This window comes from Thamnophis sirtalis, unplaced genomic scaffold (assembly GCF_051295495.1).
Source record: "Thamnophis sirtalis isolate CommonGarterSnake01/CBP01778 unplaced genomic scaffold, rThaSir2_p1.2 scaffold_5, whole genome shotgun sequence".
Taxonomy (NCBI): domain Eukaryota; kingdom Metazoa; phylum Chordata; class Lepidosauria; order Squamata; family Natricidae; genus Thamnophis; species Thamnophis sirtalis.
This window is the reverse complement of record NW_028261385.1, coordinates 106,655,452-106,669,642: the sequence shown is the minus strand read 5'-3', so window position 1 is coordinate 106,669,642 and position 14,191 is coordinate 106,655,452. Positions and strand designations below refer to the sequence as shown.

Below are 14,191 nucleotides of genomic sequence, written 5' to 3'. Positions count from 1 at the left end.
TTTATGTTTTGCTAACTTGATGTTTCTTAGATTCTCTTTCTTTCTCTCTCTTTCTCCTTCCTCTTCTGTTTTTAAGCCTGAATAGTCCTTTGCAGAAGGAGCCATGTTCGCTAGTGGAATCAGCAGAATCCTAGGCTGGGACACAGGGTCACTTCTGAGAAGGGATAGGAAGAGCTAAATATAGCAGAAGAGTACAGAAGAGCTTAAGCTCAGGTCTCCAGGAGAACCTTTAAATCTCTCAAAGGGACCAATTGTTCCCACCTTAGGACATGAAGCCACGGTGAGGGATAAGAATAAATTTCCATTACCTACAAGCTTTGTCTTTTTTTCTAACCCACAGCTGCACAAAGTGAATGCTGGCCTTTGAATGTAGAAATGCCTTTTGAGAATAGCTGGGTGGACAGCCAAGAAGAAAATTGCTCACCAAGCAGATTTTAGGGCAGATGAGACAGTAATTGGCCAAGTATCTGTAATAGTACACAGACTGATACCTGGATCATAAGGATCATTTGTAATAACGGTAAAACACAATGCCTTAAACTTATCCAAATTTAGTGGACGTCCATATTTGATAAAACCTGAACATAACAGTATTATAATGCCTATGCTGGGACTAATTACAAATTCTAAAGCAGCTAATGTTTTATGGTGTGTATCACATAATTCTCATTCAAAAAGGCAACACTTGAAAAGATAAAGGGAGGGAGAATAAAACGGAACCCCAACACAATCTGCAATACCTAGAAACCATTTTATGATAACTCTGAATTTACTTTATTGTAGCATCTTCTAATATTTCCCTTTTTTGTTGCTTAAATCTGAATGGTAATTTTAAGCAAGTCAAAACTTACTCATCACATTAAAGCATTAATAAATTTAGATGTTTTCTTCCAGAGCAAAAAAGTTGTCTGCACTTTTTGGACTATTACATTGGACAAGACATAATAGTTGGACTTTAATCAGGGGAATACTTCAGGGTTTCATGTGCCACTTTCTTTAATCAAAAAATAGCTTATTCTTTTTGCATTGAGTCATTCCTCTACACCGCTAGGTACAACATAGGTAAATCCCTTGCATCGGTTTGGCTGAAAGATTTCTGCTTGAAATTCTCTTAGAGCACTTCCTGGCTGAACAGTGATGGGAATACCGGTGTCCACAGAATAATTACCAATTTATCTAGGGGAAACACATTGAAAGCAAAGCAATAAGACCCTTGACTGGTCTCTATTGCATCTTCTGTCTGAAAAAGCAATCGCCTACCAGCTGCTGCAGTGTATTTCACTGTTTATCTGTGAACTTGAATAGCTTTTTCTAAATACAAATATTCCTCAGGCTTTCATTGAAGTAAGAAAAACAGGGTCAGATCCTTCTTATTCTACCTGTGTGTTCCCTTATTCCTAAACTGGGAATTTATTTGATATCACATTATCCTCCTTTACGCTTCCTTTTATTGGATCTGGTAACAGATAAAGACAAGTAAGGGCAGAGACATTAAGAAATTATTTTGCGTGTGTGATTCTTAACCTCATGTATGGTAGAAGGACTTTTGGACAGATGCAAAGGATACTCACTAATTGAAATGACTGTCTTCTGGGCTGAAACAAAATGAGCAATATCAGGGGAATATATATAATAGCTAACCTAAACTCCTCCACTATTAATTCATTCAACAACTGATTTTTTCCCTTCTTGAGGGAGGCCTTTTTTGTGAGCTCCATGCTAAACAACTGAAAACAGAAAAGGAAAAATATGGAAAAATGGAAGATTAATAGAGGACTTGGAATTCCATATAATCTTTGGGCAGGTAGTAATTGAGCACCGTGGTGACTTCCTGTAAAACTGAATTAACCATCTCTTTCCAGAAAGGATGAAAAAAATTACCCTTATCTACCGGTATTTTCTGTCCTGCAATCTTCTTTCAAAACCCCTTCTCCCCAAAAGAATGAGAACACAAAACATACTGTGCATGTGTGTCTACAATTTCTTATTTGATGGATATGCTCAAGGTACATGTACTAAAGATTTTGTGATGGGAAACAAGTTCCTATATATCCGAGTTGTGATCATTTCTGCCTTGAAGAGCATTGATCTATCTGCCTCAGAGATCCTGCTTTATGCTGGAAGTGTATTTCCTGCATACTAGTACATACGGATAGAAAAACATCTATAATATCACTTTACTAGAGTCTTTAATTTACAGCCTTAATGGCTCAGGAAATTGGTTCATGATTGAAAATTGAAGCATCAGCTTTAAAAAGTCATATTTCCCCATCCACAATCTCTATAGTTTTGAAGTTAGCATGTGAAGGTGGCCCTGAGAAAGACCATGATTCTAATGAAATGGCCTATTGTTAATCTTCTCAAGTTAAGTTGAGGCAGATATCCAGTAACCTTTTTTTTTTGTACACATTCCAAGTCAGATACTCAGGAACCTTATTTGCACTCCAAGTCAGAAAGAGAAGCCAAAGAGTGCAACAACAGCATCAATTCTCAAGAACATAGAGAAAAGAGAGCATCACAGCAGTCTTACCGTAATCTAAGGGGTGGCTTCTTGGAAGAGGGGGAAAGCAGATCCCTCTGGGCAGGAGACCCAGGCTACACCGCTAGTTCCCTTCAACTGTTCCTGCACTAGCCGTCAGTCTACACACTTGATGTCTCTCGCTCACTCTCAGTGTCTCATCCTCATCCTGGACAGATCTCCCTGGGGGAGCTGGGACGCTGTAGGGCAAGGGGTGGGAACAACTCCATGAGCAGCATCAGGCAAATTAAATCAGACACCAGTGAGTTGGGTAAATCGGATTGAGACTTAATGCAAAGCAGGTGGATAGGGAGAGGATAGATGATAATGTGCTTTGTTTAAAAGGAAAAAGAAAACAAGAGAGGCTGATATAATTGATTTCTGTTGCATTAATATTGCACTGATACAGCTAAGATAATCCAGAGAGGAGAACATATATGCAGTTTTAAACGGGTCTAGAAAAGGATTGAGAAAGCAAATGCGGGCAGCCACGAGGCTTCCTCTCATGCACCTGGTAGAGGTTAAAGTGGGATCTCACTTTCTTGGGTAGCAATTCTGACAATTTTTTTTGTCTGTTACCAGAAGAAGAAGGTGGGCTGGCAAAAGCATTTTGGCAGTGGTATGCTCTGGGATGCTGCTATAGGATTATCTTGGCCTCAATCTCTTTTAATCTCACCCACAGCTTTGGCCCAAGCCTGAGATAAATACCTTTTAACGGATTGCATCTGACGTCAGGAAGCCATCAATCTAATCAGCTGGGCCACTTTTGGGCCAGAGGTAGCCACCACAATGCTACAAGGCCAGGTTCTCTCACATGTACCTATATCCTGACAAAGAAACTGGCCATTTGCCTTCCTGTTAGAAAGAGTATCCACATCCGGTTCTATAAGTGGCCCAGAAAGGACAGGAATGGGTGGGGAGAATTACAGTAGATAATGCTGCAAAGGAAATGGGAATCTCATTTTGTTGTCCCTCCTTCTCTGTCCTTCTCCCAAGATAGGATCACAATAACATCAAGGATTTATAGAGCTCATTTCAAGTATTCCAGAATCTCATCACCTTCATTTCAGCAATATCAAGTCCTTTAGAAAAAGTCAGACAAATGAATCTTCTTGACTCACTCTCAACATGAGGGGGGCTTGGTGTTCTCTGAGCTTGGTTGCTTTCTTGCAGATGTTTCATTACCCAAACTAGGTAACATTATCATTGCTGTCACTCCCAGCAACAACTGTATTTAAGAAAAGTCATACATTCCCAGTAAGTCCATCTTGGGAAAAGAGCTAAAGCCTATTACATAAGAAGCATCTATTTAACATCCCCACTCAAGAAATATGTTGATGCCTAGCACTTGGTGGACCAGTCATGAAGCACTTGGAAAAGATATTCAAACGTCATTATATGTGTATATCTACACAGATCAAAATTGTGTAAGCCACGGAATTCCCAGTGATACTTTATGGAAGTGCAAGTTGGGCTTTGAAGAAACAAGATAGGAAGAATATTGATGATTTTGAACTTGGGAGGGGCGGGGTTGGAAAAAGACTCCTGAGAATATCGTGGACAGCTAAGAAAGCAAACTAAAGGATCACTGAACGAATCAACCCAGAACTCTCACTCAAGCCACAAATGACCAGGTTTCATTTATGTGTTGATTTATTTGTTTATTTATCAAATTACCATCTTTCAGAGACTATGTGATGACAGCAAAAATAATAGCACTCCTCCGATGCAACAAACAGAATTGTATGATGGGAAAACCAGCCTTATTCCCTCTGTTTAAATAATTTTATTAAACAACAACTTCTTCCTAGTGTTATTTCCCACACTATGACAGGGTCTGCTTGTCGACACAGCCATCTCCATTTGGCTCAGTTCAGGGGTGATGCCCATGCATTTCATGTGCTACTTGATGCAATCCATCCACCATTTCTTGGGTCTGCCATGGGATCGCCAGCAGTGGTAGGATTCAAACTTTTTACTACTGCTTCTGCAGGTGTGGCCTGGTGGGTGTGGTGTGGCCTGGTGGGTGTGGCAGGGGAAGGATACTGTAAAATCTCCATTCCCTCGCGAACAGCTGGGACTCGAGAGGCAGAGAATAGATGGAGGCGGGACCAGCCAGAGATGGTATTTAACGGTTCTCCAAACTACTCAAAATTTCTGCTACCGTTTCTCCAGAATGGGTCAGAACCTGCTGAATATCACTTTTGATTGTTGGCCATCCAGATGCATGGCTGTCTTCACAACTGAGCCTTCCTGTCTACGAGGTGTCCATAGCATCTAAGTCTTCCTTCCCATGGCTTTGCTATGGTTGGTGTGACTCCCAGTCAACATTAGATGTTGTCGTTCATGGTATGGTTGAATTGCCTTAGTCCAAGACACCATCCGAGCATTCACATTTTCATCATGTGTAGGGACTGCTCATGCTTTGCCATCATGTTTAATTTTAATTAAATTAATCTTATTAAAATATAAAAGAAAATGAAAATAATAGAAAAATGGGGGAAGGGGAAAAAAGGAAAGAAAGAAGTGTAAGGTAAAGGGGAAAAAAGAAAGAAAAAACCTTGACTTCCAACTCTTTTTAGCACAGTAGAATAATAACACTAAAGCCTTGACCTTTTACTTTTACATAATATGCACTAGCCATTTCTATAACAGAAAAAAATATCTAATTAGCAAAACCGAATGTCAATATTTCATTTTTTCACCATCTCAAGCACAACATCCAGAAGCAGTTTCTCAACAGAAAAAAGTTAGATGAATTATTTTCTTGATAAGAGCAATTCATTTATCTCTGCTAGTTCCATCAATTTTTCCAGCCCTTCATCCATCATGGGAATTAAAGTATCTTTCCATTTTTTGTACATAAAGCATTCTTGCTTGTGTCAATATATATAAAAGCAAAGTTCCAGATTTCCCACCCCCCCACCGCCGCCCCAAGATCTTTCTCCATTAAGCCTAAAGAAAAGTCTCTGGTTTAATTTTTATATTCACTGTAAGAATATTCTATATTAAAATATGAATCCTATCTCAGTGTTTCTTTTGGTGGCGCAATGGTTACAATGCAGTACTGCAGGCTACTTCTGCTGACTGCTGGTTGCCTGAAGTTTGGCAGTTCAAATCTCACCAGGTTCAAGGCTGACTCAACCTTCCATCCGTCCGAGGTCAATAAAATGAGGGCTCAGATTGTTGAGGACAATATGCTGACTCTGTAAACTTCTGAGTGGGCTGTAAATCACTGTAAAGCGGTATATGAGTTAGTATGAAAGACCCACTTTTAGTACTATTATTGCTGTATTCTTTTTGTGTTTTAATCATATTGTGGGGACTGCCTGTGTGAGTGTCTGAGTATGCCTGATTCGGAGGACCTGGCGGGGCAAGCGGGGGCCATTGGGGTGGTTGGGGGAATTATGCCCACGGGAGAGAGTCGGAGCATTGCGGTCATAACAGGGAGAGGCAGATATGGCGGGGACTTTAGGGCTGGCCATTATAGGGGAAGGAGGGTTCGCTATATTGCAGAGATCCCTCCTTCCGGCCCTATGAGTCCCACTCCAAGGTCAGATGGCGTGAGCGATCAGGACCCTGGTCTCAGACTGCTGTCGCTAAATGCCAGGTCTGTTATCCATAAGGCTCCCCTCGTCCGGGACTTGATTGTAGACGAGGGGGCAGACCTGGCATGTATTACTGAAACATGGCTGGGCACGGAGGGAGGAGTCCCCCTCGTAGAGCTGTGCCCAGACGGGTTTCAGGTGCTTCATCAGCCGAGAGCCCAGGGAAGGGGTGGCGGTGTGGCTATTGTAGTCCGGGAGTCTTTAGTTCCTCGTAGGATCCCTGCTCCGGAGCTTGTCGGGTGTGAGTCCCTGCTAGTGAAGTTGGACCTCAAGGGTCAAGCGGGTTTGCTGCTAACGTACCTGCCTCCCAACTGCGTTGCAGCGGCCCTCCCTGCGCTCCTCGAGTCAATAGCCGAGCTAGCAATTGAGTTCCCTAGACTAATGGTTCTGGGGGACTTCAATTTGCCTTCGCTCGGTGAACACTCGGATGGAGCGCAGGAGTTCATGGCCTCCATGACAGCCATGGGCCTGACCCAGGTAATTCGAGGCCCTACCCACTTGGCGGGACATACACTCGACCTCGTATTCCTCTCGGAGCAGTGGAGTGATGATCTTGGTCTGAGGGGAAATGAGATCATTCCCCTGTCGTGGTCAGACCACTACCTACTGAGGCTAGACTTCCGGAGGCCAAACCCCCACCGTAGGGAGGAGGAACCGACCAGGTGGTTCCGCCCCAGGCGACTGATGGACCCTGTTAGGTTCCAGACGGAGCTTGGGGTCATTCCAGATGCTCTCGCCCACAGTTCGGCGGAGACTATTGCTGCGGCCTGGCACTCGGCGGCATCAGAGTCTCTTGACCGAATTGCGCCACTACGGCCCCTCCGGGTCAGCGGCTCGCGGAGACCCCCTTGGTTCACCGAGGAGCTCCGCGAGATAAAGCGCCGGAGGAGACGCCTAGAGCACCGGTGGAGATCCGACAGGTCCGTATCGAACCGAGCACTGTTGACAGCTTGCACCAAGGAGTATATTTGGGCATTGAGAACCGCCAAAAGATCACACATTGCCTCCTTGGTAGCGTCCGCCGAGTCTCGCCCAGCCGCCCTGTTCAGGATAACCCGCTCCCTCCTAAATAGGAGGGAGACGGGGAACCCCCTGCAGGGTAAGGCTGAGGAATATAGTCAGTTCTTGGTGGACAAAATTGCTCGGTTTCGATCGGAACTGGACTCCACCCCTGCAGATCCAGCCGGGACACAGGGGAATAACTTGGTAGACCATCTCTGGGTTGAGTTTCAGGATGTTGCCTCTGGGGATGTGGACAAGGCTATGCGAGCTGTGAGTTCCTCCACCTGCATACTGGACCCGTGTCCCTCTTGGCTGACTGCCAACAGCAGAGAGGTGACACGAGGCTGGATCCAGGCGGTTGTTACCGCCTCTCTTCGGGAGGGACACCTCCCCACCGCGCTTAAGGCGGCGGTGGTGAGGCCCCTCCTGAAGAAACCGTCCTTGGATCCAGCAGTTCTTAACAACTATCGTCCAGTCTCCAACCTCCCCTTTCTGGGGAAGGTTGTTGAGAAGGTGGTGGCCTTACAGCTTCAGCGTACCTTGGAGGAAGCTAACTACCTTGACCCCTTCCAGTCAGGCTTCAGGCCCGGTTACAGCACTGAAACCGCTTTGGTCGCATTGACCGATGATCTCTGGAGAGCCAGAGATGGAGGCTATGCGTCCATCCTGGTTCTCCTCGACCTCTCAGCGGCTTTCGATACCATCGACCATGGTATCCTTCTGCGACGACTGCGGGAGGTGGGGGTGGGCGGCACTGTTTTACAGTGGTTCTCCTCCTACCTCTCGGACAGGTCGCAGTCGGTGTTGGTGGGGAGGGAGAGATCGTCCCCGAGGCCCCTAACCTATGGGGTGCCGCAGGGCTCGGTTCTGTCCCCCCTGCTATTTAACATATACATGAAACCGCTGGGTGAGATCATTCGGAGGCACGGGATTAAGTACCATCAATATGCGGACGATACGCAGTTGTATCTGTCCGCCCCGTGCCAACTCAATGAAGCGGTGGACGTGATGAACCGGGGCCTTGAGGCTGTTAAAGACTGGATGAGAGCTAACAAACTGGTACTCAACCCGGAAAAGACCGAATGGCTGTTGTGTTTTCCTCCCAAAAATTTGGCTAACGTTCCATCAATCAGGCTGGGGGGGCAAAATTTATCCCCCTCAGATAGGGTCCGCAACTTGGGAGTCCTCCTGGATCCACAGCTGAGTTTTGACCACCACTTGTCGGCCGTGACCAGGGGGGCATTTGCCCAGGTTCGCCTGGTGCGCCAGTTGCGGCCCTACCTGAACCGGGAGGCTCTCACAACAGTCACTCGAGCCCTTGTGATCTCTAGGCTGGAATACTGCAATGTGCTCTACATGGGGCTGCCCTTGAAGAGCATCCGGCGACTTCAGCTAGTCCAGAACGCGGCCGCGCGAGTGATCATGGGCGCACCACGGTTCGCCCATATAACACCAATCCTCCGTGAGCTGCGCTGGCTACCTGTTGATCGTCGGGTGCACTTCAAGGTCTTACTTACCACCTATAAAGCGCTCCATGGTAGTGGATCTGACTATTTGAGAGACCGCCTCCTGCCAATTACCTCCCTGCGTCCCATCAGATCGCACAGAGTAGGCCTCCTCCGAATTCCATCCGCCAGCCAGTGCCGACTGGCGACTACGCGGAGGAGAGCCTTCTCAGTTGCAGCTCCGACATTATGGAACAACCTCCCCGTGGAGATCCGTACCCTCACCACAGTCCAGGCCTTCCGCACAGCCCTCAAGAACTGGCTATCCCGTCAGGCCTGGGGATAGGATTACACTAACCCCGCCCGAATGTTGAGTGAATGTTGTGTTTTTACGATTAATTTTCTTTTTTTACCACGATTCTTTTCTTTTTAAGTCTTGTCTCGCACTCCCTTCCCTTATTGTTGTAAGCCGCCCTGAGTCCCCTCAGGGAAAAGGGCGGCATATAAATTTCCAATAAAATGAAAAAAAAAATATATATATATATATAAGTCTAAATGCTATTGCTATCATGTCCATCAAAGATGGCAAATTTTCCTTCTTTATATTTACTTTTCCAACATAGATTTGAAATACCTTTGTATATGTCTGACAATTTATCAGGTGTTAAATACCAAGGGTACATCATTTTATATAACATTATTTTAGATTATAATTTAATATAAATTTTAAACCCTTCATCTATGGGAAGACAGGCTTATTCTCATGCACCCTACTCTATCATGCTCTCTCTGGCTTGGTTCCACCATCAGCTTACATGTTCAAAGGGAAAGCTGAAGTGAGCAATCTGCTTGGTTTCCTTAAGCTTTACATGCCATTTAGAATTGCACTTCTTTAGACTAAAATAAGAATATTTCCTTCTAAGAATTAAAGGATATATAACCACCAGGAATATATTATTTATGATCCTCCTTCAGACTTCTAATTTCCTATAAAACATGGCGTTTTAAAGTTACTTTAAAAGTTACACAACTGGGCATATATAATCAAATGGTTTCATAACATTTCCAAAAATTGTTTCCTTTTTTAAAAAAAAAATAGGATGTTAAGATTAATATCATCTTCTCATTGCTCCCCACACACACCTGCCCAATAACTGTTACTAATTTTTCAGGGTAAATAAGAAGACGCATATTTACAAACTAGCATATTTTCCTAAGAGTGGAAAGCCTTTTATGGAGTAACTGGAATCACCTTCCCTTCACCTAGGTCTAAGTCTTCCAAGGACCAGGTCAAATGCTATCTTTGATACAGTTTCCTCTGTCCCTCTTGGCTTCTATTGGGTTACAATATAATCCCATCATTAGATGCTAATCCTGACCCCGCCCGCGGGAACAGTAGCTTCTGTTTATCCCACTCTGGAATCAGTCCAGAAGTTCTTGTCTTTTCTTCTGTTTAAGTGGCTGATCCAATATAGGTACAGACTATGAAAGCCTGAATAATTTATGGCAGGAGTTTTTGTTTGTTTTACTAAAAAGCAAATGTGCTTATCTGCAACTCTCTTTCTATTCTCACTCAGTTTGTACTAATTTTACAGAGGAAAGGCTATTTATTGGTTTATGCTTCTTCAGGCTGATGATGATGATGATGTTCATGATGATATACTTTATTCATTAAACATGAAACCCAGTCAACTGAACATTCAAAAACGCATCGCAAATACCAATGACTGGTGCTAATGGTTGATATGGGTTGCTGCCAGCATCCTAGATATCAATTTAGTACCTTCTTAAGATGTACGATGTTCCAAGTAGCAGAGTTTTTTGCAGCTCCACTGGTGTTATTGCAGGAAGCTGCAATTTCTTGATGTGTTTTATAAAATTCTTGGCCATGGTACCAAGTGCCCCGATGACAATGGGTATCACTGTATTTATTTATTTATTATTGATGCAACAGCAATGCATGTGTCTCACCCCCCTTTTTTACAGTATTCTGTTGTTCAGAATGGCAAGACATTCATCAGTTTGGATTTGCTGGCTTCACCCAGGAACAAAAATACCATATGCATCAAGGAGTTGCAATATATGAAGGTGTACTGTATGTAATTCCGTGAGTTTATTTGGGAAGGAAATTGTCAGTAAAAAATGCTAATTTCATTAGCAATAATAATGTGTGAGGTCAACTACATTACCAGTCATTTTCATTTATTTGAGAAATAATTTGAATAACTACATCTGCAGCTCATATTCGGTCTAATCTCCCTATCCCTAGTGATGGTGGTGGGATTATTCTAGAAAAGCATTTTATTTGATCTGTTATTATACATTCAATGCAGGACATTGTTATGTACTGTATGAAAACTTGCCATAAAGAGGAAGATAAGGATTTGATTGCCACAGCGGGAGCCTAAATCCTTTTAAGTAAAAATGCTCTTTTCCTTTGATTGTGTTAATGTTGCCTTTGCAGTGAAATTTCCTCAAGCACTAGGAACTCCTGCATAAGCCTCTACGGCAGTAATGGCTAACCTTTTTGTTGTTGCATTCTGACGGTGCGCGTGCCTGCACCCATATAATACAATATGCATGTGACATCCCCCCCACACTCCACCGTGCATGCCCCCCGCACATGCGCATGCAACCCTCCTGCACTCCCCCACCCCTCTGCGCATGTACACCACCAACCCATGCCCATTTCTGGCTTCCAGGTTTGTGCAGGCGGCTTTTCAGGCCCAAAATGGGGTGCGGGGGGGCTGCGTTCCCCCTGTTTTGGGCCTGGAAGGCCTGCACCAATTTCGAAGCCAAAACGGGGTATGTGGTGCATGAGAGGCCTCAAAATGCAATGTATTTCTCCATGCACGCCCCCTTTTCGCCATGCATGCGCATGCATGTCCCCCGAATACGCCCCGCCCCCTACGCATGAGTGGCAGAGACCTGAAGACCAGCTGGTCGGTGGGAGGCGCACGCATACGTGTGATGGAACTGGGCTGGGGTGATGGCTGGCATGTCCGCAGAGAGGGCTGTACGTGCCACCTGTGGCACACATGCCATAGATTCACTATCACAGCTCTATGATGTCCACCAGTTTATTCACCTGACATCTGTATTCCTACTCTGGAGCCTGATAGTTTACCCTTACAGGGTTTTCATATGACTTAGGGTCTTTCTCCATTTGTACCTAAAAATGGCATAAACATGCCCTGGCAACATCTTTCTTCTAATGTATTCCTTTGATGTTGCCTTCTTCTTGTCCCAACCCTTTGAGTGAGTCTTAAGTCATCTTTACCTCTTCTGGGTTTGCCACACTATTTTCCACCTTATTTTGACACATTCCAAGGATAGCTTTGAAAGTGGATTAAATCTTTGAGGTTTGGCCATTCAAGCATGGGTGGAGATAACTTCAAATAAACAATGGGGAAAATTCCTTTGTATATTATGTGTTCAGTATATTTTCTGAACTTAGAAAAACAGGTCAGTTCAATAACTAAGCACATTACAGAAACATAGCCATTATCTCTACTGTCAGAGACCTACACAGGTAGTCCTTGACTTATGATCAATTGCTTAGCAACTGTTCCAAGTTACAATGGACCTCCCTGGGGAGTACTGTTACAACCAATATTCAAAGTTCCCTCCTTTCACACCCATGGTCATGTGACCGCACTTCAAGAGCTAGGCAACAGACCCATATTACTAGCTGTTTGTAGCATCCTGCAGTGACCTGACCTTGTTTTATGATGGTTTTGCTGAAAATTGGCATTTACTTCTGGTTTTTGGCAAAACCAGTCTGTAACGAACTATTGATTTACTTAACAACCACCGCAAAAAAGATCACAAAATTGGGTTGGCGATGTGGGTGACCTGATTTATGACCATCATGATCTACAACTGCAATGGGCAGACTCTATTATGGTCATAACTCAAAGACTACCTATAGTAGTTTTTCAGTGTAAAAATAGTTTGCAGGAGATCTGTATATTTACATTGTTTTTGCAATCTTTAAATGCTTTTGTGGCGTTTCAAAAAAAACATACATTATAGCAAGGAATTTTTTTTCAAATCACTTCAGTTCAATACAAATGACAGAACTATTCATTGTTCTATATCTGCTAGATGTTTTATACTACATTTAAATTAATTTTATATTTGATTATTATTACTCATGATATTAATTTTGCCATTTGCTCTTTAAACTGCTCAAAGCATTATCTTTTGATAGGGAAGCATTGAATGAATCATTATTGTCCATGTCCAGCCTAACCTGGACTTAAAAGACTGCCTATATCAGTGAAACAAAATTCTTGGAAGGAAAAATATACACGCTTTTCAAAACTTGTCATATCAGATTAGCTAGAGAACTTAGAATGTCTAAATCATCCCAATATACTTTTTGAGAGGCGAATAGGTTTTCTTCTCATGGTATTCAGACCATCAGGATCTTCCAGTCATGCCACTGTCTTCCTTACAGTGGCATCTGAAACTAGCAAGTTCTTTTTTCTAAAACAATTTTGCTGATCGGTACTCTGATGTCCCTACCTTACAGGTATCATTGTTCAGTGTTTCTATTCCAGGGTTATTAATACCCCACAGTAAGATGGGTGGCAAATAAATTAACAAATAAACAGCGGGTTTGCTTCCCCTACCCTTTCTACCCCTCACTCTTATTACTACAGATCTTTTCCTTTTAAAACTTAGTGAGATCAGCTGTTCAGAAGCAAGCTTAGATCCGGGTACTGGTTCACCTGAAATGGCAGGCTAGAGAATATTATCATAGAAAAATGGCAGGAATGGTGTGAGGTCCTTAACTCCCTTCTTCTCAACCTTCCTCTCACCTTCACCACCAATCTTCGCGATTCCTCACTCTCTGCTATGTTGCCAGCCACATGTTTTTCATTACAGAAGTCAATTAGTTTCAATGGGAAATGCAAAGAAAAAATAGCTGGAAAAGATAAAGTATCATCTCCAACCTGCTGTACCTCTCATCCGGACCACTACTTCCCAGAGTTAAACTGCTGTTCTGTTCAAAATATTTACTTTGACCTCAGTTTCACTTGCATCCTACTTAATTTTGACTTAAAAAACATTCTTTCAAAAAAAAAAATCCCTGTATTTCCAAAATCAAAATTGAACAATGCAAATACATCCAAATTTCTGGAGTCTGTGTTTCTGTTACTTTCTGTTAACCCAAGCAATTGCAGAGGAAAAAAAGAATATAGTACTCTGGGTCCTGAATACTACCTTCTGAGAAAAAAGATTTTTAAAAGCACATTATTAGACTATCTAGAAGAGGGGTTTCAAACTCAAAGCCCAGGGGCCGGATGCAACCTGCAGGATGCTTAGATCTGGCCCATGGGGCCACACTAGAAACAGCAAAAGACCGGCCCACGGTGCCTCTGCCAGTGCAAATGGAACTCGTGAGGGCCACGCAGCACTCCCTGGCTCTATTTTTGGCTGTGATGGCCTCCTGCCACCCTCTGCCAGTGAAAACGGAGCTCAGGGGGGTGCCCCCGAGCTGTTTTCACTGGCAGAGGGCGGCAGGAGGCCATCGCAGCTGAAAACAGTACTCAGGAGCCCATTTTTGCTGGCAGAGCCCTAGGGCCAGCACAGATGGTCCCGACACACCC

At 43.7% G+C, this 14,191-nt stretch overlaps 1 protein-coding gene across 1 annotated transcript in view; it reads right to left on the bottom strand.

The window, feature by feature from the left end:
- The window catches only part of GNB3 (G protein subunit beta 3), a 30,525-nt gene extending 27,799 nt beyond the window's left edge, over positions 1 to 2,726 (bottom strand). Inside the window, exon 1 of the mRNA XM_087716443.1 lies at positions 2,531 to 2,726. The gene's annotated coding sequence lies outside the window, so the exon portion shown is untranslated. The remainder of the gene's footprint in view (positions 1 to 2,530) is intronic.
- Between the last annotated feature and the right edge of the window lie 11,465 nt (positions 2,727 to 14,191).